The sequence below is a fragment of the Lissotriton helveticus genome, chromosome 4_1, assembly GCF_964261635.1.
Source record: "Lissotriton helveticus chromosome 4_1, aLisHel1.1, whole genome shotgun sequence".
Taxonomy (NCBI): Eukaryota; Metazoa; Chordata; class Amphibia; order Caudata; family Salamandridae; genus Lissotriton; species Lissotriton helveticus.
This window is the reverse complement of record NC_136063.1, coordinates 199,661,032-199,682,744: the sequence shown is the minus strand read 5'-3', so window position 1 is coordinate 199,682,744 and position 21,713 is coordinate 199,661,032. Positions and strand designations below refer to the sequence as shown.

General features: G+C 47.0%; 1 protein-coding gene across 1 annotated transcript in view; it reads right to left on the bottom strand.

The window, feature by feature from the left end:
- Nucleotides 1-11,600, bottom strand: part of GPR20 (G protein-coupled receptor 20) — a 161,792-nt gene extending 150,192 nt beyond the window's left edge. Inside the window, exon 1 of the mRNA XM_078685543.1 lies at nucleotides 11,499-11,600. The gene's annotated coding sequence lies outside the window, so the exon portion shown is untranslated. The remainder of the gene's footprint in view (nucleotides 1-11,498) is intronic.
- Nucleotides 11,601-21,713: the final 10,113 nt, after the last annotated feature.

Genomic DNA, 21,713 nt, shown 5'->3' with positions numbered 1-21,713 from the left:
GGGGCCTTTAGGAGGTCGGCATTGCTGGTTTAGTCAGGGGAGGGGACGACCTGCTGACAGAGTAGCCCTGCCCTTTTTGGGAAAGGGGAATTGCTCCCACTATACTACTCTTTAAAGAGACATAGGGGCAGATTTATAAGTCCCTTGCATCACTTTTGCACGGCCGTTGCATCACTTTTTGTGACACAGTGGTGGCGTAAACAATGCACCACGTTGCGGCCCACTTACAATGGGACGCATCTAGAGAGATGCGTCAACTTGTAAAACCCTGGGTCACATTATACCTGCGTCAGGTATGATGTATGCAAGGTTCGTGGGAACGCCTACCTTGCATACATTATTATTCCCATGCAGGAAAGCCTTGTAGAAGTGTCGCAGGGAAATCTACAAGATTTCACTGCGCCACTGCAAGGACGCCACTGCGTCAAACCTTACGCTTGCATGGGGCAGGCGTAAGGAGTGACTTGGTACAATAAGTACAGGCCTCCCCGTGCATTTCTGGAGTTGTGTCGTGCTTGCGACACGACTCCAGCAATGTGTGACTTTTGCGCCAACAGATGAGTCAGAATTTCTGACACATCTGTCAATACTTGCACCTTGGTGCTCAGGGAAACTGCTCAGGGAAACTGACACATCTCTACAGATGCGTCCGTTTCTTGTACATCTGCCCCATAATTTATAATATTTTTGATTTAGCAAGATTAGGTAGATCCCTAAGGTTTTGCTAAAGTGAGTGTTGTAATGTAAATCAACATTATGCATTTTTGTACGTATTGTCCTTGGTGGCTTTCCTTAATTTCACTTTTAAAATCCTTGGCATTAAGGCTGTGATGAGTTGGGGATAGGAGCCTGCTGCCTTTTTATCTGCTTACAGCTGCTGGGCTCTCTGTATTTAATAAAGAACATATTAAATATTCTTCTACTTGTGAACAGCCTTACTACATTGAGCTCCAGAGCTGAGCAGCTACAGTGTGGGTTGATTACCGGACATTTTTTTATTTTTATTTCTGTAATTTTTTATTGAGTATATAAAAAAAATATATATATTTACATGGAGCATGGGGTATACGTGAGCGGAAAGACAGAGAGCGAAGGAGGAATAATAGAGTCAAGGAAAGGAGCGCCGGGGCAGTTCAATTGTTCACGTCATGTCCTGTCGGACGTTGTTTTATGTCTCCTCCTTTGCGTCGCTTCATTGTTCGTTGGTTTTACTTTCCCCGACCCCAGGCACTAGTGAGGGGGGGGGGGAATAGGGGGGGGAATAGAGGTCCAGGTCGATAGCAGGAGTGCATGGTACGCAGGAACGTGTGTCCCTTCTGTGGTGTCTGTGTTCAGCGCCTATGGGGGTTTGTGTGATGTTAGGTACCGGTCTAGGGGTCCCCACATGTTCGCTTGCCTATGTGTTCCCGGTGAGTGTTTCGCTGTGATGTTATCTGCCCCCCTTAAGAATATGACCCAGTTTAGCCATGCTTGTGGCGCAGCTTTTGAGGTGTCCTTCCAGTTACTTAGGACCGTTTTGACTGCTGCCGTTAGCAACAGGTCTATGAGGTCATGATCTTCTGTCGTTGTGATTGACGGAGATGTAAAGCCTAGGACTAGGTTTGGAAAATCTATGTTTATGTCTATTCCTGTGATCTTGTTGATGAGTGTTGCAATTCTGTTCCAGAAACCCCTGACCTTAGGGCAGCTTAGCAAGAGGTGTTCTAAGTCTCCCTTCGCTTTATTGCAGTTCCAGCATGTTTCGCTGTCTCGGATCCCCAGAGCGGCTAGGCGGGCTGGTGTCCAGTATGCCTTATGCACTAACCAAAACTTAGTCTGATTGAGCGCTGCTGTTATTTTCTTCCTAGTGGAGGATCTCCACATCTCCGCTTTCTCTGCCTCGCTTAGCTCCCTCCCTGCTATCTCCCCCCAGAAATTTGTGATCTTATCGTTGAGTTTGGATTTCTTGGGCTGGAGGGCTTTGTATAGGTGTGCTACTTGATGTCCTAGTGTGTTGAGACTGGCTGCGAGTTGTATGAGCGGGGGTGTGCGATTAGTGAGGTTTGCCTTCCTTATGGCTACTTTGATTTTCAGGAAGTTGTAGAGTTCTATGCTTTGTAAGTTGTGTGTTTCCTTGATGGTGTCGAAAGTTGTGTATGTTCCCTCTTTCTGAAGGTCTAGGGCCGTTAAGATGCCATGTCTATACCATTCGTGCATGTCTAGGACCTTATTTCTGTATTTCACTGTTGGGTTATGCCATATAGATTCAAGTTGGCTGCCTCTTATGCTTGATGATTCAGAAAAGGGGGTGGTGATGAACAGAGTGCCTGAATTAAGCAGACCACTCTTACCCAGTCCAAAGATCAGGGCTTGATCCATCCCCGTTTTTTAGCTCATGCACCATCCCAGCTCAGAACTTGGCTATATGCAAATTAGTCTGTTCCTGTCCCAGTGCATGATGGGAACAGGGCAAACCAAACTACCAAGCCAATTCTTATACTGGGAAGGAAACAAGCTTCCGGGGACCGGTTTCTGCCATTTCAGGCGTCGTCGGCCCGGCTTGCTTGAATCCTGATGGTGCAATGAGCAAGGGACTCACATCTGAGTATACCCTTCCACGCATATGGTGGACAAAATGATTCAGAAAAGGGGGTGGTGATGAACAGAGTGCCTGAATTAAGCAGACCACTCTTACCCATGGGTGGTGATGAACAGAGTGCCTGAATTAAGCAGACCACTCTTACCCAGGGTGGTGATGAACAGAGTGCCTGAATTAAGCAGACCACTCTTACCCATCACCTCCCCCTTTTCTGAATCTTATGCTTGATGTCAATATTTTGTCGACGCTCCTGAGAGCTGTTATCGTGTTCTTCAGGACCGGGTTCTCCTTGACTGCTGGGTGTCTTGTGGCTGTGAGGAGGGTGATGGGGTTCATGCCCTTTAGTAGTCCATGCTCTAGCGTCAGCCAAGCTGGGGTGTATTCCTTTCTTGGGTCTAACCAGTGTAGTCCCTGTCTGGCTACGCATGCTACCTGGAATCTTTTGAAGTTTGTTATGTTTAGACCGCCCTGATCTTTTGTGAGTCTGAGCTTGTGTAGGCTTATTCTGGGCTTTTTCCCTTTCCACAGGAAGTTGTTAAGTATCTTGTCTAGTTTCTTGTGGAAGTCTTCTGTGTTCGTCAATGGCAGCATGGCTAACATGTAGTTGACCACAGGTGTTAGCATCATTTTTATCGCTTCTATCCTTCCCCACCATGTGGTGAATTTGGGCGACCACCCATCCACTTTCTCTTTAATTTTCGTGATTGTTGCCTTTTCGTTGTGCTCCAGTGTCGTTTTGAGGTCTCTCTCGAAAAGGATACCTAAGTATTTTATGGATTTATGTTGCCATGTTAATCCTGAGTTTCCTAGTACCTCTCTTGTTGTGTGGATATTTAGGGGTTTGCATTCTGATTTATCTTTGTTGAGCTTGTACCCTGAGACTTGAGCGTATTTGTCAATAGTGTCAGTTAATGCTCTAATGGATCTTTCGGGATCCTCTGTGACTGTTAGGACATCGTCCGCATACGCCGCCAGCTTAAAAGTTTCTTTCCCTATTGGTATTCCTACTATTTCCTCATTTGTTCTGATCAGCGTGAGGAGTGGTTCAATGGCTAATAGGAATAGGGCTGGTGATAGTGGGCAGCCTTGTCTCATACCTCTGCCTAGGTCGAATGTGTTCGATGTGCCTCCGTTGACCACCACCCTGGCTTGGGGTTTCCTGTATAGGGCCATCACCATCTTCCTATAGTTCGGTCCTAAACCGAATTTCGCCATGCATTGCTCTAGGAAGGGCCAGGAGACCCTGTCAAAAGCTTTCTCCGCGTCCAGGGCTATCATGACTGCGGCATCGTTGCTCCTGGAGGAGTGGTTGATTATGTGGCATAGTAGTCTCGTGTTATCGTGGGACATGCAGTTTTTGAGGTAGCCAACTTGAGAGTTGTATATGAGTTTGGGTAGGTATGCATTGAGTCTGTGGGCAAGTACTTTAGCGTATATCTTGCAGTCTACATTAATGAGGGAAATTGGTCTGAAGTTCTTAGCCACGGTTGTATCCTTCCCCTCCTTTGGTATGACAATTATGTTTGCCTCAGCCATCGACGGTGTCATGTGACCTGACTGGACGCACTCTGTAAATACGTGCTTCATTGGGGGTTTGAGGATGTGCATGTATTTTTTGTAGAAGCTAGCTGTGAAGCCATCTGGCCCTGGTGCTTTATTATCCTTGAGGCTTGTCGTGGCTTTGGCTATCTCACCCTCCGTTATGTCTAGCTCTAGGATGTCTCGCTCGCAGGCTGATAGTGTAGGGGTGGTTATACCTGCCAGCAGCTCTTTGCCTCCATCCTCTTTTAATGTTTCATCCTTGGTGTACAGTCCTTCGTAGAAATCTCTAAAGACCTCTAGTATATCTCTGTTTGCTGTCATGGACTTGCCCTGTCTGTCTTTGATGGCTCCTATCGTGTGTGGCCGCTGTTTCCCTCTTAAGTAGGATGCTAAGTTCCTGCCAGCCTTGTTTGCAGTGCAGAGGTTAATAGATTTATATTTGTTAACCCAGGTCCCTGCTCGCTCACTCAGTATCCTGTTGAGTTCGTACTTATGTTTGGTTAGATTAGTGAGGGTGTTCTTGTCTTCCATTCTGGCTATGTGGCTGTTCTCTAGTGTTTTAATTTCGCTTTCCAGGTCTTCGGCTTGGCTTGGACGGCAATGCAGACGGTCGTCTAGGCCCGTCGGCTCCACATCCCTGAGGGGAAAACAACCAGCCAGACTAACCAAAGCCAGACAAAGAAAACATAAACAGGTGGGGGAAGATTGGTGCAACCCAATCACGATCGGGGAGCAGAAGTAGTGCTACCACAGAACAAGAAATCCGCCCTAGAACCCACCAAAGACAAACAACAGCACGAAGCTCAAGATGGCGCCATGAGGCAAGGAGGAGTCATCGGAAGGGAAACCAACGGAGGAAGCAGCAGGAGGACGCTACCACATCAGCACTCCCCGATAACTGTGCCCGGAGATCTCTCTCCCCAAACCCGGACTAGAACCTTACCAAGCCTCGACTTAAGTTCCAATAGGAGGAGGAGTGCCTAGAGCTGACGGCCACCACGGACCCAAAGAGATAGAGACAGAGCGCCGCGCAGAGGAAGAATCAAGCGATCCGAAGACCTATCCGAAGCCACATCGACCAACACCTGAGGGCCGGGTGAGCGAGCGACGACAAACCAGAAGTAAGGGGGTGCTGTGAGGGTGCCATTGCCGGAAGTCTTCTCCGATCCCGGGCGGAAGGCAGGCAGGCGACCCGGAAGCGGAAGAGCCAACAACCGGAAGGTGAGGAGGGAACAGAGAGAGTGCGGAGACCGACGCAGGAGGTCTAAGCGGTGGAATACCCCCCGCGAGCAGGCAGGCAGGCAGGCAGGTAGCAAGCGAGGAAGCGCTAACACCCGCAACGCAACGCCTACCAGTGGAAAGAAGGAGAGTGCAGCAAGTAGTCCGGAGGTGCCGGTATACGCGAGAAGGCAAGATACCCCGCACCGGAGGCAAGAACCGGCACACAAGTCACAACCACGGGCACACGATCACGAGAGCGCAACAAAACCACGACTAACGGCCGCACAGAGAGCCGCACAGAGAGACCGTCGAGCACAACTTCTGCGCGGCTCCAAACCCCCGGGAAGGGTCGGGGAGCACGCCGGATGCAATCAAAGCACAATACTAATCTGAGCAGGGGGCAGAGAGCACGCAGGAGTATCAAAGACACAACTGGGCTAAACAGGCAAACAATACCCATGGCAGAGGTGTGGATGTGCCAATAGATAAACTAAATAAAGGCGCGCTAGTCTTGAGTCTGGAGTAAAGAGGAAGCACAGACAGGGGAGCCCGACCAGGTATGCACACAGTGCCACGACGGCAACCAGGAAGTCACAGGGACAAAGACAAGGGCTCAGAAAGACCAGCCGCCACACCAACCACAACAACCTCAACATCCCCCGACTGCACAGAGCCACTGACTCAGGAAGGGTGCGGGCCAACCAGCCGCGAACGAGGCAAAGCACACGCTGGCAGGGCTAAAGGCGAAGACCAGGACAAGGCACATCAGAGAGCCCAACAGGTACAGACACCAAGGGAACCTTGTGGTGGTTAAGGCGATAGCCATATCAAAGGAGGCTCAGGAGAGACGGCAACTAGGCAACATCCTACCCAGAAGAGGCAGTGCAATAATGGCGGGCAACGAGGGGAAGAAAGGAGAGGAACAAAAAAGACCCAAAATAGACAGTCAAGCATCCCCCTCAAAAACCAGAGGCGAAACAGCCTCCCTAGAGACCATCTTAAAGAGAATAAACGAGGGCAATGAAGTAGGGAAAGAGACTAGACTCAAGGTGGAGAACATGCAGCTTGAGCTGGCAGCCATAAGAGCGGACCTCCACAAAACAAACACCAGAATGGAAGCAGCAGAAGGCCGAATAAGCTCAGTAGAAGATGAGTCCAGAGCAAACACCAAGGCCATAACGGAACTACAGAAAGTCACGGAGGCCATACAAAAACAACTAACGGAGAAGGACGACAGGGCAAGAAGGGGCAACATACGAATCCTGGGCATACCTGAAGGAGCAGAAGACAATGCTGGCTCATGCGCAGCCATGCTAGAAGAGATGATTCCACGACTTATGGGCATCACTTTTGAGAGAAGGTTCGAGGTGCAAAAGGCCTACAGAATACCTGCAGGGAGAGCGATGACAGGCAAGGGGCCCAGGGCAATAATCTGCAACCCACTCAGGATGAACCAAACAGAAACCATTTTTGCCTTTGCCAGAAAGAACCAGAATCTGTCATGGGAGGGGAGCAGGATCGTGCTAACCCAAGATTACTCAAAACAAACGGTAGAGTCAAGAAAGGGGTTCCTGGCCCTCAGAGAAACCCTACGCAAGAAGGGCGCCACTTTCAGCTTCGTGGGCCCATCCAGGTTCAAAGTAACGGACAACCATAAAACAATGATCTTCGAAAAACCAGGTGATCTAAATGCCTACCTACGAGGACCACCGGTAGAAGAGATGGAGACAAAAAGCCCCGGGGCAGCAAAAAGAAGCGCATCACCGGACGTAAGTGGACAATCAGAGTGAGACACACCACAGCCCAAGGAGCGCTCAGAACACAGGACAACGACCTACCTCATGCTACCATGAACAGCCTAACAGGAGCAGTAACCAGTCAGCGGATACAAAGAGACAAGCAGTCAAACAAGAGCTGTAAAACAGTCAGCAGATACAAAGAGACATAATGCCAAACGATGGCAATACCGAAGACCAACTATGCAACGGACTGTACAAGACAATGTTTTTATATCCAACCTACCTACAAACAAGGAAGAACACTAAATCTACCTCAGGGATGATGCGGGGCAGAGGAACTTTGTCGTCGCACACCCACTCAGCAAGTAAGGGAGGGCGGGGGGTGGGAGGGGAGGGTCGGGCGGATGGGGCAGGGGGAGCAGGGGGGAGCGGGGAGAGTATACATGGGCTTACTATCTATCATCTTTTCTTCTTTTTCTACTATCTTCCCCTCTATATCTTCGAGTCGAGGTCCAGCAGACACAGGCATAGGTACCAGGGAATGTACATAACACAGACATCGCAAGCACGCAAGGAAGGGCCAAATAGACCGCGGAACACAAGCAACACAAAATGACAACCACTAACCAGAGCAGCATAGCAACAGACATAAAGATAGTGTCCCTAAATGTCAAGGGTCTCAACAGCCCAGTCAAAAGGAGGAAGATACTCGAGCACCTGCAGAAACTCAAGGGCGACATCTACATGCTCCAAGAAACTAGATTAGAAGCAGCTGACATCGGGCGCATAGGTGCAAACTGGATAAGCGAGGTGGTGGGATCCCCGGCACATAACAAGAAGAATGGGGTAGTAACAATTATCACCAATAAATCCAAGCTAGCAGTGGTAGGCGCACAAGCCGATAACCAAGGAAGGACACTGGTGACCACTCTTAGGAAGGCGGGAGAAACACTCCATGTCGCAAACATATACGGACCCAACACCGAGGATAAAGCTTTCTGGGAGGGGGTGGGTTCACAGCTGCACACACTACCACCAGAAGAGCTGCTGATAGTCGCCGGGGACATGAACCAGGTCCTAGACTCAGCGATCGACAAACACCCGAGCAGGCCATGCAAAACAGGGAACAACCCCAACATCCTGAAGAATCTCTGCGCCAAACTCAGACTGAGAGACCCATGGCGCCTAAGCAACCCTGATGCCAGAGAGTACACATTTTACTCCAACCCACACAACTCATACAGCAGAATAGATTATATCCTCATGTCAGACACACACACCCACCTCATAGACCACACGGAAATAGGACCCAGATCAGTATCAGACCACTCGCATGTAAGCCTAACCTTGGCGGGCAGGCACAACGAAAAGCCAACCCGCAGATGGCGTTTCGACGACAGCATACTCCATCACGCCTCGGCGAAAGCCGAGATAGAGAAGGCGATAACCGAATACTTGTTAATAAACGACACACCAGATACAAACAGGGAGGTACTATGGGACGCACTAAAAGCCACCATAAGGGGAGTAGTGATGACAATTAAAGGCAGGTTAAACAAAGGGAGGAACAAAAAGATTACCGGACATTTAGCTCCCGATATTTAACTCGATGTATTTCTCACTAGAAAACCTGCCCTGCAACTGGGGCCTAATATTTTTTTTATTTGGCTATTGTAAGTTTGGGGCTCCGGTTGCAGCAGCTGTAGCTATCTATTGTGCAGCAGGTGGAGTGGCACCAGGGCCATGGTCCTTCTCACCAACAATAGGCATTCTAGAATGTTGCTTTGCACGATGGCACCTGCTTAGGGTTTGAGATGCATTATGACACAATTCACCGACTGGCGCTTTTAAATACGAAAGCAAAGAAAGACTCCTCAACACAGGTGGCTGAAACGTCATTTGTACTTCTGCATCAATGTGCCCAGAAAACTAGGCACTACCTGCCTCTTGTAACCAATCATGAACCGTATCTCATGGCTCACGAGCTGCTCGGTGCACTCCTGTCTCCGGTTGAGGCTCCCGCACAATACACTGTCGCGCCTCCGCACATTGTTGTAAATTCACAGGCGTTTTTTCACGTTGGGAGAATGTCGTCTCTAAATTCTAAAAAAAAAAAAATACTATTTTTAAAAATATTGCAGGCTTGCGGCCGTTCCACGTTCCGTTTGCATCAAGTGTTGGCAGCAGAGTGGATATTCGCAGTCAGGCAGCAGGGAAAGGTCAGGAGGGCAGGGCCGCTGCTTTAGGTTTGGTGGGAAAGGACTTCCCCTGGCAGCAGCAGCAGAGGTCCTGTAAGGTAATGGGTAGAAATGTCGGTCACAAAAAGCAAGCCCGGCTCTGGGTCCGGGATGCCTGCCTGCTCTTTAATGGTAGGAGCGATATTATTACCACAATTCTAGCCTGGTTCAGTTTAACCTGAAATGCAATAAACTGGGATATTCTTTATATCTATGTTATTCATTGGAGGTCTGTGTTCTAGCATCGGCGGCAACTAGTGTCACACTGTGTGCTCCTGGGCAAATAACATAATACCCTAGTCCCCAGTTTCCTTCTGGGGACATCATCGTCGAAAAATTCTTCCATCGATAGGTTTCGGCTCATTAACCACCATAACCACGCTGCCCTCACATGTAGCCACCCCAATCACATGCCCATAAAACATTTTACTCAAGAATATGCATAGTGCCCCGAAGCGTCTGACAGGTGGAATGTGGGGGTATTAGAAAATACTGATGAAGAAAACGCTTAGAAACAGGCAACATATTGGCAATAAGCACTAGTCAAATGAATGGACGCTTCCAGAGAGTATAACCAAAGTCCTATAAAACAAATGCTGGCTAGATAGATCCGAAGTAACATTGGCACAGTGGACTTTCCAGGCATGTGAACACTTCAAGACATACTACTCTTATAAATCAGGGAGTGGATGTCATATGCTGAAATGGAAAGGAAATATTATCATGATTTAATATAGCACACATTGACAGCTGCAGCGCTTCAAGGCGCTGTTATGTTTTTTGGGTAAGGAAAGTGATTTGCCACATGTAAAACAAGGCAGGATTCGAGCCTTAACCAAAGTCTATATCTTAGTCACTAGACGACACCTCCACCTACATGGCGCTCAAGGCGCTATATTAAAGATGCTAGTCTCACTTATAGAGCTCTCTTCTGCAATACATAGCACTTTGTTGATTCACTCTTTTATCAAAAACTACTAATACTAAATAAAGATAGTAATGTCCCTTAAGTAACTCACTGCATATTAACGATGCATGCAATACAACGCATCAGGTTACTTTCAGCACTGGAAGGGACAGCCGAAATTGGAATGGATTTGTACCACTAATGCGGCATTAACAATATGTGCACAGACTAAATAAAAGAAAAACTGACTTTAAAAGTAAAATGAGCTGCTATGAACAACAAAGTAGTTTATGGGGTTTTCGGATTCTTCTAAATGAAAACAGAGTTTTAATTGTTCTTATTTTTTTAAAAGAAGCATTTTTCATAGCTTTAAAATTAATATATTTATCATTTAGATCATTTACAGGATTCGGTGTGGTGAGAAGCCATTCAAGATCTAAACACTGACAGTAAACCGCGGTATGTGATGTTTTACGATTCGTTTTGATGGGGTTTAATACTTGGTCAGACGATATCTACGCATTACGAACTTAGGAGATGAAGAACAGGCAAATAGTGTGGTTTGCCCAGGATCACACAAGTTGTCTAATTTTCAAATCTGGTTTAGCACTCAGGTGTACATGGTCCATGACTAACCATTTAAAATACGAGATAACACCTCATACTAGACAGCTAGAGATTCTAGACCGCACCTTAAACTAGACAGCTGCACACCCTAGACCACACCTCAGACTATACAGCTAGAGTTCCTAGATCACACTTCAAACTAAACAACAAGAGATCATAGACAACACCTCAAACTAGACCACGATAGATCAGAGACCACAACACAGACTAGGCAGCGAGAGAACACTGACCGCTCCTCAAACTAGACAGTGAGAGATGCTAGACCACAACACATACTAGACAGTTTGGAAGAAATTAACAATGTTCCCGCAATACACAGACATCCACGTGCATGCAACAATCATACACTGGCACAGTCCTACATCAGAATGCAACAAGGATGCCCACAAACTGACATTTCAAAAGCCGCATCCAGAAATGACAGTTTGAACATCAAAGCATTAATTTACGATGCCAATTTTATTGGACCAGCCACCAGTGGTCTTCTCAAAGGCGAGCGTTGCTCAATTTCTGGAAAGATTACTCTAATGGAGCCCTGTCAAGTGCACATCACCGCCTGGCTTTGCATCACGCGCTGATTGCTGCTCAAACGTCCCGCGCGAGGCTACCTTGCGTCCCGCGGGCAGGCGCGCGCGGAGAGTGCTTACCGGCTCTGGCAGAGGCTGCTCGGCTGCGGCTCCCAGGCTCGCTCCCAGACCCCGGAATCAAGTGACAGGCATTTACTTCCCAGCACTCGGCCCCTCGGAGTCATACACGAAGCAGACTTCTGGGTTTACTCTACAGCTGACGTCACGCCTCTCCCCAGCAGCCCCAGCCCGGCCTGGTGAGGGGCAGGCCCCGAGGGGAGGAGGAAGCGAACTAGGGGGATGCTTTTGAAATGTCACTCCATAGCTCCCTGCAAATTGATGGAGAGCCTCTGAGAGTGGGGAGCACTGGGGCTGGCAGAGGGATCCAGAGAGCCCTCCCTGCATGAGTGAGTAAGGTGGAGGGGGGGGGGAGGTGGAGGGAGAAGGTGGTTACACAAAGTAACACCGAAGTGAGATGCACAACAACAATGGGTTGATGGCCCATCAAATCACAGCAAAATTGGCGGAGTGGTCGCCCTTGCCTTGTGCGGAAGGGGTCGCGGGTACAAGGGCTGGACCGGCCATAGGGGACACAGACTAAACTCCATACTCCTGATAAACTGGGGAACTGGGAGAGGGGGCTGGTTTCATTGGTAGATAGATAAGAAGTCATCCACTCTCCAGCCCATAGATCAGCCCTGAGGAAACACGAGTTCTCTTCCTTTAGGCATGTATCATTTCCACCCACCCAAGTCCTCCTGGAGAAGGCTGGACTTTATGGGCTGGTGGGGCATTTCTAGGATCCTGTTAGCTCTCAGTTCACCACTGGTAGACATGATGCTGTCTCTCTGTTTACGTGCTAAAGATGGCTGTGGGCACAGTGGGCTCAGAGGATGCTGAGATGTGGCAGGGTGCGAGATGAACATATGCCAGCAACCTGGACAACTCCACCTGATTTCTTCAACTAAATGGTTTTTGCCAGGTTTGGATTGGGATCAAAACTCGGCCCGGGCACACCAAAAAAAGTGGCCCATATTTGCCTACTGCTTTTCCGCAAAACACTGCTTCAGCGAAGTTTTATGAAAAGTAAGGGGGTTGGGGGCATGTTTTATTAACTTCACTTAGATAAAAAAAATGCACAGATTAGTTCACACTGCTGAGCCACACATTAATGCAAGTGAGACCACTTCTGCTCAGGCCTCCTGCCCCCGCTCAATCAGCATCCATTAATGGGCCAGCCCAGCGAGAGAAAGTGAGTGATAACTCCACCCATCTGCCTTTAGAAAGGACACTCAGGCACCCACTCGGCCGCTGGCGGCATCCTAACAGCATAGACAGCCCCCAGGCTGCCCAAAAAAGCCAAGCAGCCCACAGCTAGAACTCGGCTACCGGCCCCTCGGCCATTTCCCGAGTGCCCACGTTACCAATCCGACCCTGGTTTTTGATGTTCTTGGGCTGATGCGGTCATGCCTGAAGAACCGGGTCTTTCAGAACCGGCGGCGTCAGGGACACGCCCGATGTCTTCGGATTCCCCTGTCCTGGCAAACAGAGACACAGAATACTTCTGGGTGGCGTCGGAGATCAAATTTATTAGCTGCAGCTAGTAACAGTGAACCAAGCAAAACACACGGTGTACAACTCAGGAACCTGCTCAATTTTGGTAGAGCAAGACATCTTCTTTTATGCATAGTTTCAACCCATTACAAATGCACACCCATTGCAGTGGAGAGGTGTGGCTCACTGGTTAGAGGCGGCAGACCTGTAAGCAGAGAACGGCCCGGGACCAGGGTTCAATTCCCGACGCGGCAGGGTCTTGGACCAGGGTCAACGGACTCGATAATTCTCGCCTCAGTGCCTACTCTAACCAGGGAACACACTCGGTAACTCTGGGCATTAAGCTTGCCTCCTCTCTACAACGGCCCCCCACAGACGCCATGGATGCCTGGTTTCACCCTGGAGATACCCAGAAAGGGACCATCTCACAGGGAAAACCAGGACGGGTTCCCCAGCGGTCTACAGCACCAGGACACTCGGGTAGAGTAACAGTGCGCTTTACAAGTATCCCACATTACATTGCGGCAAATTCTGACCAATAGAAACACATTTCTATACATTGTCACATTCCAAAAAGCTCACTTTACATTGTACCAACCTACAAGTTAATTATTAGGACAGTCCCAAATTCGATTACCAAAAGCCGGACAAACCCATAATTGAAAGCACTACCCATGTAATGAAAAGACATAAAGAAAAGAGCAATTCAGATGTAGTGTAGGATAAGATATGTGCAAGAAAGTAAAGACTAACGATATCCTGAACAATGATTGGATTCCCAGATTACTATCAGCTAACGAAACTAGTTTCGTGGAAGGGTCGGTTTCAGGTGAAGGGGGTCAGCATCTTGCAGTTCACTCGCAAGTCGAAAAGGCCCATGTTAATATGTACATGCCCATGCAACTTCGTTCGTTCGTTTACTACCACGGCCTACGTGAGGGCAACACAAAATGGCGTCTCGAACAACGTAAAACAAAATGGAGTCCGGTCCCGAAAACCACGGAACCTCAGGCCCTCCTTTTGCCATTACGTAGGCAATAACCTAAACTCACGTCAATCTGAATCCAGGTCTATATCTATTCTCATCAGATCATCAAGGTGTTGTTGCAACATCATCTTATTCTCTCTCGCTTCTCTCGGAACGGGTCTCTTCACACAGATCGTAGCACAAAGGCCAGAAATGGCGGGACCACACTGGATGCATAAGCAACACGAGAAAAGAATCGCTAAAACCATTCCAATAAACATCAGAACCTTCCATCCCCATTTGGACAGCAATTCCCAAAACCATCCTATCAATGACCAGTTACCTTCGTCCACATGTATAGACTCAGCGGACTTATGCAACTTCTGGATAGCTTGGTACACCGTCGGGGCATTATCTGGTATGAAAACGCAGCAACTAGATCCGATCAATTTGCATACTCCACCTCTATCTGCTAGTATAATATCTAAAACAAAGCGGTTCTGTAATGTCATAAGGCGATCCGCTTGAAGCTCAGCAGTAATATTACTAAGGGCACCTGCAGTCTCATTTATAGTGGCCTCAACCACTCTCGTAAGCTGACGAATATTCCTACTATTAACCATAGGACCCCAAAAGGGCAGGAAACCCTTAAAGAAGTCTCCAACTTCTTGTGTGACAGTATCTTTCGCATCGATAATACCTCTACCAAATCTTGTCTTATGGTAGATGGTAGTCAAACGCAGCTGTGTATGTAGGGGGAAGCAAAAACGCTACATAACATGTACCCGAAAAATCAGACGGAAACCTTGTATATGCTCTGTCATAACAGACAAAATACGTGCCTTTGGCTGGCACGAACGGAGGAGATTTCTGGGACGTATAAACGTATGTGTGAACACAAACACTCTTACCAAGCTGAGCTCTCGGATTCTGACCATTACCTTGTAAACAAAGATGACCACGGTGGGGTACAATCCAAATCGGAGGAGATCTTCGCTGGCTCTCTTTCTCCGTCAAGCTAACACTATATGTCGTTTTATTCCAACCGACATATGCTCGTACCTCATCTTTGGGAATAGCGTTATACGCGTCGATATCTCTTATCATATCGACTATTCCCCGTATCAAGGCATTATTACTCATGTTATCCTTAACAGAACGCACTGGAGAGGCTTCATTTGCATAGATAAACATTGATTGGAGTGCCCAAACTGACCCATTAGGCGAAAAAGGCAAAACTAAATATGGCATTCCCTTATCTGTCGTATGTGGCATAAGACCACACACCCAACAATTCGTAGTATTTATGACTAGCTGATGCTGATGCAACATTTGTATAAACAAATTGTTCACAAATTCTGATCTTCGTGTCGGTTCATGTTCAGGCAACGTATGAAACTCATGTGGAGAAACAGTAGAAAAAGAAAAAGTAGGTTAGGAGGTAGATGTAAGCGGCTGTTGTGTGGCACAGAAAATCAAACCCACACAAGCTAACGTAATATTCAAAAGCATTAGAAAACACATTATTAAAAAACATTTGCTACGAACCAATATACATATTCGGACTTTAGAATCCACTTTCCTAACACTCTGGTCAGAATCAAAAAACTCCATCCTCTAACGTGCTGCTCACGGTCGTTACCTTCTTCACTTAAGTGTGTGCCAAGATCGTACTAACGACCCTGGACCACAGACCTTGTGTCAATACGTGGCTCACCCCTTAAGAACTTCCTACCGTGACCCTACAGCGGAGTCCGGATGGTGACTCAAAAAAGAAAAAAGAAAAAAAAAAGTTTCTTGATCTGACAAGGTGTAAATTCACTTTCTAAAAAAAAATATTCCAGCTTCACGTTTATTTGTCCATATGTACAAGCTTTCTTGGTCTGAAATCGTAGCGTTCTTTATCAGGCACAGTCTGGTCTTTAAACAAAAGTTCTGGATTGGTGGTGTCAATCTTCAGATGAGGAGGCACAGCAGCTTGCAGAACATCATCATCCTCGCGTTCTGACCGAGTCCATGTTAAATGAGCATCACTAAAAGGCACAAATCTAGGGACTCGCTCGCATTCGGAATCAGCTATACCATCCCTCACCCACTGATCATACGGTAAAGGCAAAGGATCTTTCTTACAATGGGTGGCATGCACCCAGTTCTTTTTGCCTGCTACTCTAACAGTGGTTCTAGTAACCAACAACACCAAATAAGGACCAGTCCATCTCGGTTCCAAGTTCTTGCTGCGCTGAAAGTTCTTGATGAGGATATAATGACCAGGTTCAATGGAGTGTCCGGGATCTGTAGTAGCTGTCGGCAAACTGTCATAGACCTGTTGGTGGAGAACACGTAATTTAGCAGTCAAGTCATGTAAGTAATCCACCAACATAGGGTACTCAATACTGCGGTATTCTTTCGGACGAGGCACACCCCAAACATTCGCTGGACGACCAAACACAATTTCATACGGACTAAGTCCCACTCGAGAATGCACAGTCATCCTTGTTGACAAAAGAGCCAACGGCAAGGCATCCGGCCATGTAAGACCAGTGCTGGCTTGTACCTTAGCTAATTTCAGCTTCAAGGTACCATTGTAACATTCAACAAGTCCAGCAGACTGGGGGTGATTCGCTGCATGGAACTTCTGATTTATCCCCAAACCAGCACACACTTTCTTCATGATTCGACCCACAATTTCACTCCCATTGTCCGACCATACAATTCTCGGCAAACCATACCTAGGGAAGTACTCTCTCAACAAAACCTTGGCTGTAGACAAGGCAGTATTATCCTTTAGAGGGTAAGCCTCTATCCATCTGGAAAAGGCACAAACAACCACAAGGACATACTTCAAATTATTGCACCTCTCCATGTGAATGTAATCTAGCTGTATCACCTAAAACGGATACGTCGGAGGAGCAAAATGACCAGCTGGAGTTGGAGTTCCCTTACCAGGATTATACTTCAGACAAATCATGCAATGTTTCACCACATTCTCAGCACATTTCGGAATTCCAGCATTCTGCCAAACTGGAGCCAACAACTTACATATTCCCTTTGAACTGATATGAGCCATTCCATGAGCCATCGTAACCACTGGGAGCACATACGCATCTGGCAACAACCATCGTTGGTCCTCCGACCACTCAACCCAACAACCTGTAGAATCCAACATACCCGTAGTGTCTCTCCAAATACTCACTTCCTTCTCTGTAGCTTCAGTCTGAATCATCTTCACACTTTCTATTGTGTCTTCACACATTCCACCAGCCATAACCCATCTTGCTGGGCCTGCAACATACATACGGCTCATCATGTCTTTCGCTGTTTCCTTCGCAACTTCATCCGCAAACGCATTCCCTCGACCAACGTCGTCCACAACTTTCTTATGTGCACTACACTTCACAATTGCAATCTGCTTTGGGAGAGTGAGAGATTCCAAAAGTTCATTCACTAACTACCCATGCTGAATTTTAGTACCATGGGAAGTAAGGAACCCTCGTTCTCTCCAAAAACGCCCAAAACTGTGGGCAACACCAAACGCTTACTGACTATCGGTGTAAACATTCACTCGCTTTCCTTCCGACAACACACACGCTCTAGTCAGTGCAATTAACTCTGCTGCTTGCGCAGAATTCTGTGGTATGCGTGCTGTCTCAACAACTGTATGTAAAGTTGTGATAGCATATGCTGCAGTCGTTTCACCATTCGGAAGCTTAAAACACGAACCATCAACCCACAGCGTACCATCAACATTCTTAAGGGGCGTATCTTTTAGATCTACCCTAGCTTTTGTTTCTTCTTCTGTACGAAGAAAACAATCATGCTGTTCTTGAGCATCCGTCTCTGTAGAGATCGGCAACAACGTAGCTGGATTCAACACATTACATCTTTTAATGTGAACATGGCTAGCCAACAGTGTCAACTCGTAACCTGAAAGACGTGCACTAGTAAGGTGCTGTGTCTTAGTCCTGTTTAATAAGGTATCCACTGCATGCGGAACCATCACAATCAACGTATTATCCAATACCAAACCAGCAGACTGTCGGATAGAAACCGCAGCTGCCGCTGTAGCTCTCAGACAACTCGGCAACACTTTAGCAACTGGGTCTAACGTTGCTGAAAAATACGCACATGGACGCTGCTTGTCCCCAAAAGGTTGTGTCAAAACTGACAATGCACAACCTTCTCTCTCGTGCACATACAACGTGAAAGGCTTACTATAGTCTGGAGTACCCAACACAGGAGCCAAACACAATGCATCACGTAATTCAGAAAAACTTTTCTGACATTCGTCAGACCAAGGAAGAGGATACGGAGTATCTTTCACAGTCAATGCTAACAGAGGTTTCGCCAACAGGGAAAAATTGGGGATCCACTGTCAACAATACGAGGTACTACCCAAAAAAGCACAAACTTCTCTTTGTGTGGCTGGCACACTCATTTGCGCAATCGCTTGAATTTGTTCTGGGGTCAATCGCCTTCCCTCCTTCAACAAGAGATGACCTAAGTAGGTTACTTCTTGGCGGCAATATTGCAACTTTGAAGGTGACACTTTATGATGAAGGTCAGACAAATACCGTAACAACGAAAGAGTAGCCTCTTTACAAATCTTCTCGTCATCAGCAGTAATCAACAAATCATCGACGTACTGAATAAGAGTCGCACCAATAGGCAACACAAAACCATCAAGCTGAGTTTTCAACGCTTGACTATAGATTGAAGGACTTTCACAATAACCTTGGGGAGCTCTCTTAAACCGGAAGCTTCGTCCTCCTAAAGAGAATCCAAAAATATCTCTACTCTCCTCGGCAATAGGAATACTGAAGAAAGCATTCTTCAGGTCAATGACAGAAAACCAGGTTGCCGAAGCAGGAATCAACGTCAACAAAGCAGTAATATCAGGGACAACAGGAAACTGTGGCACAACAATCTTGTTGACCTCTCGAAGGTCGATCACAAACCTATACACAGGTGGCTGGGAAGCATCAGTATGCTTAAGGACAGGCAAAACCGGGCTGTTGCACACATTACCTCTCGTTTCCTCAACCACACCCTTCTCAACCAGATCATAGACAATCGCTAAAAGAGCTCTCTCACCATCGCTCGAGATCTTATATTGTGGGATACGAGGCAGTCTAGCATTCGATTTGAGCGTAACAACATACGGTGGAATCTGCAAAAGGCCAACATCATTTGGACCCGAAGCCCAAAGCGTATCAGGAAGCGAACGTAATTCCAGTGGCAAACAATCCTTAGACAAATACATTGGAGAAATCACTTTCTTACCAAGGGTAAGTTGTACTTCCGAAGGAGAGCGATGCAATGTCGCATACAATCTTTTCAGCTAGTCCAAACCCAACAGATTCTCACCACAACCAGTCGTTAGAATAAGTGGAGCTTCCAATTCACAAGGGCCAATGTAAAGGGACAAAGGACTAGAAACCGGATTACAAACTGGGGCGCCTGAAAATCCTACGGAAACATTGGTCAAGCCAGACAAAGGTGCGCCAGGAAGTTTAGAGTACATAATAGAACTTTTTGTCGCACCAGTATCCAAAAGAAAAGGTTCTACCACACCTGATGTATTCACTTCAACATAAGGTCCACTCTGATCTACTGGAACTGACACTACTCCCCCACTTTGTCCATGGCTGTCCTAGTTATCATTATAACCAGAACTCTCACCTTCGACATAGTAGTCCTCAACATAATACTGGGCAGACTGACCACTTGGAGCATTCTATCTGTCGAAATAATTCGCAGAATTCTGTAGGGAAGAGGAACGCTCATTCTGGGGGATCACACCACGTCCTCTACCTCTAGGAGCTTGCTGGAAACCACCACGACCTCTCTGACCAGGTGCACCATTCGCACGCTGTAACAAAGCTGGGCAACTATTCTTGTAATGACCTTCCTCTCTGCAATAAGCACACTGATTAGGACCAGGAAAGAATCGCTGAACATAAGGCTCAGGCTTCTGTAACAATCTCTGAAATTGTGGAGGTTGCTGAAACTGAGGCTGATTCTGACGAGGCGGATAAGCTTACTGCAAAAGAACTTTCGTCTTTAAATCTTACATTTTCTTCTCCGCTTTATCCTTCTCATCTTTATCCCTATTCTCGTAATATTGTGCAGTAGCCAATATCTGGGCCGACGAAGAAACAGCCCACGAACTCTCAGAGTCTTTCAACTTATTCGAAAGTTCGGGAAGCAAATTAAAGACAAATTTGTCCACAAATAATCTTTGCCCACCTTCCATACTCATGTCCTGACCACTATGATCGATAAACGTCTCTTCAAACCTAGTGAAGAAATCAGACACACTCTCATCTTTCTTCTGCTTACATGCTGCTAACTTATCTCAATTCACTCGTAAAGCAGGCATCATCGTTTTCATCAGATTAATAATTCTACCTGGTAATTCCGAAACTAAAGGTTCAGGTTTAGCACCTCCCTCTTGTCTACCATCTGCAGCAACAATATTCGCCAAAGTATCTCCTAACTCTTGCGCATGATTCTCATGACGAATCTTTGCCCACAAAGGTTGCGGAACTACATTACCCATCAACATATCGATATCAGCTAAATTCATAACACACGCTTCAACTGTCTGGGACAACTCTTTGTAATAACCAGCAGGATTCTTACGAGGGTCAGGTAAGGTCTGCTTTAGAGCCAAGACCTCTGCTCTCTTCCAAGGGACATGTACCCATACTCGCTGAAAATGAGCCGGAGTGGCAACAATACCCTGATTTACATTAGCCTGAACTGCTTCCTTCCATACAGGAGGACGTTCTCTCATGGGATACTGTCTCGCTTTTCTTCTAACAGAGGAATCAGGCACATACAATGTCTGTTGCAGAAGCCTAGATCTGAAAGCCAATATCGTCTCTACGGCCTCTGTAACATCAGATTCCACTATCATCCCTTTAGCAAAATCAGACTGAACTTCGAGCACATCCTGCGGAATCGGACCCAACTCATTATCTTCCCATTCCTGACGCAGAAAAGTACACATCACATCGAAAACATACCTTTGCTTAGGCGGTTTCCACTGAAAGAAAACATCCATAACCGCTGGCAAACTATACCTTGAGGCATTTATAATCCATCTACGAGCCAACAAATCCAACACAGCCTGTTCCTCGGAACTCGGAAGCTGACTACGGTTCTGCTTACGTTCCGAAACAGGGGTCATATTCAGTGACCCAAACAATGGAGACAACAAATTAGAAACAGTGTCTGTCATTCGTTTTCAAACAGAAGGAGAAGAAGCAGACATAAGAACAGGAGAATAAGTATTTTGAGGCAAAGAAGGTGTAGGAATAAGAACAGTAGGAGTCCCAGATGTAGAAGTAGAAGGGAAAGGAGTTTGAGGCAAAGCTGGCGACCCTAGAGCGGGTTGCGCAGGAGGAGGTAAAACCATCTGTGGAGTACCGGGTGGCTCAACAACAGCAGGAGGTTGAACGACAAAGGGTGGAACAACCGGGGGTAATAGAGGTGCAGTAGCACCCTGCACATAAGGAGGTGGCAATCTCAACAAATGAGAGATCAAAGGATCTTTTTCAAGAACTTCAATCGCTTTCGGAGGAGGAGACGGCAAGGCCGGATTACATTTATCTATGGCCATACAACGCTGCCTATCTAAAACTTCATTAGCTCGCTCTTCTCCATCATCCCTATACTGCCTAGCAGCGTGTAGTACTGACATATTCTTATCTTTCCTATCTCTCTTAGCTTGTTTAATTTCTTTCTGTTTGGCTTCCTTTCGCCAAAGGCGG